This window comes from Triticum aestivum, chromosome 4A, assembly GCF_018294505.1.
Source record: "Triticum aestivum cultivar Chinese Spring chromosome 4A, IWGSC CS RefSeq v2.1, whole genome shotgun sequence".
Lineage (NCBI taxonomy): Eukaryota > Viridiplantae > Streptophyta > Magnoliopsida > Poales > Poaceae > Triticum > Triticum aestivum.
This window is the reverse complement of record NC_057803.1, coordinates 336,973,717-336,975,857: the sequence shown is the minus strand read 5'-3', so window position 1 is coordinate 336,975,857 and position 2,141 is coordinate 336,973,717.

The following is a 2,141-nucleotide window of genomic DNA, read 5'->3' as shown; positions in this document are numbered from 1 at the left end:
ATGACGTGGCGTCCCCTCATTGGTCGGAGTGAGGTGGCCGGCGGACATGTCCGTCGGCGGGGATTTTTTTCCGGCGGCGCGTGAGGAGCGGGGCTAGGGTTTTATCTGCGGAAAAATTGGAGGGAGACACATATCTATATGTAGAGGGAGCTAGGAGAGTCCAAATGAGATGCGGTTTTCGGCCACACGATCGTGATCGAACAGCCGAGAGGATGGAAGGGGTTTGGATGAGTTATTGGGCCACTTTGGAGGGGTGTTGGGCTGCAACACACACGAGGCCTTTACGGTTCCTCGGTTAACCGTTGGAGTATCACACGAACTCCAAATGGCATGAAACTTGACAGGCGGTCTACCGTTGGTGTACCAAGGCTTCTTGGCAAATCTTGGTCCATTCCGAGAATGTTTAACACCCGCACACGAAAAGAGGTAAAAGGGGGCGCCGGAGGACATAGGAGTGTCAGATTGAGAAACGGACAACGGGGAAAATGCTCGGATGCAAGAGACGAACACGTATGCAAATGAGATGCACATGATGAGATGATATGAAATGCATGACACACAAAGAAATGACAAGGCAACAACAGCGAATAACTGGGAGACACATGGTGCAACGGTCTCGGGGCGTCACAACACTCCACCACTACAAGAGGATCTCGTCCCGAGATCTAGGATGGCACCAGAGGGAAACGGAAGACAAAGAGAAGAGGTAAAACTAAGTTGCTTATTTGACAAACGAGTGAAACCATGAGCCTTGAGAGGTTAAACCATTTGAAAGAAAGAATACAGCAAAGATGAACAAAGTTGAAAACACTCTGTTAGAAAAAAGGAACAAGGAACATTACTAGAACCTTGTGGGTTGAAAGACATGAGTAAAGGGTTGTAATTGGCAAGAAGTACATGCAAGCACTCCGGTAGAAACGAAATTTACAAGGAACGATAAGGATCAATTACGACAACACTCCATTTAGAAATGGAAGGCATAGAATATGAACTTGGCAAAATGAAAGCAGTTGGATGAGACTCCGATTAGAAGAAGAATGACAGACGCAATAGTCCAGTTAAAACAAGTGCCACGACCGGGTTTTCCGGGTAATAAATTTCCAGAAAAGACCGTCGTGCTCATCAGCCCCAGGATTACTGTTAGCTGATGAGGCTCCAACTTGATACAGAAATTCCAAGCAAAATACAAAAATAAATATGTAGTACAAGACCATTCTGGCCTGTGAGTACAACAAATGGTTTCTAGTGGTTGATGGCGGAAGCGGGTTGTGAAACATCAGTGTCTATGGGACTCCATTTCCCACGGGAACAGATGACCAGGTTAATTCCTATCTTCGCGAGGCTGCTATCTCCATTGAGTGGGTTCCGGGGCTGGCATCGCGTCGCTCATCTCCGTGCAAGATAATCTGGCCAAGACAATAGCCAGGGACAAGCCAGTGAGTACTTTGAATGTACTCGCAAACATTATGAATACAGGTATAATATAACAATGATGTACTGAAAATATTTTATGCTCATGACGTCAGTCAAAAATAGTAAATAAAATACTGATGCGTGCAGGCGGTTATTTATAAAAAGAAAATGCAATACATAGTAGTAGTAAAATTTATGAAATAAATAACAAGCAATGCCACAGTCGGGCGTCTGAGCGACACCACATAAAGGGCTTTAAAATAAATGCCACAGTCGGGCGTCTGAGCGACGCCACATAAAGGGCTTTAAAAGAAATGCCACAGTCGGGCGTCTGAGCGACCCCACATAAAGGGCTTTAAAAGAAATGCCACAGTCGGGCGTCTGAGCGACGCCACATAAAGGGCTTTAAAAGAAATGCCACAGTCGGGCGTCTGAGCGACGCCACATAAAGGGCTTTAAAAGAAATGCCACAGTCGGGCGTCTAAGCGACACCACATAAAGGGCTTTAAAAGGAACAATCATAGTGAATATCCCGGAGGTAGAACCATCCCAGAGATACTTGGTAATAACAACAATAATATCACGGGTTAGTCAGCAATAATAATAATCATAGATATCACAAGTCTCGAGTAGTAATTCCATCTTCTGGTTAACAGCTTCATCTCCGAAGACCGACACTAAGACCGACACTTGACCCATCCCAGACTGTAATCCTTAACCAAGGACAC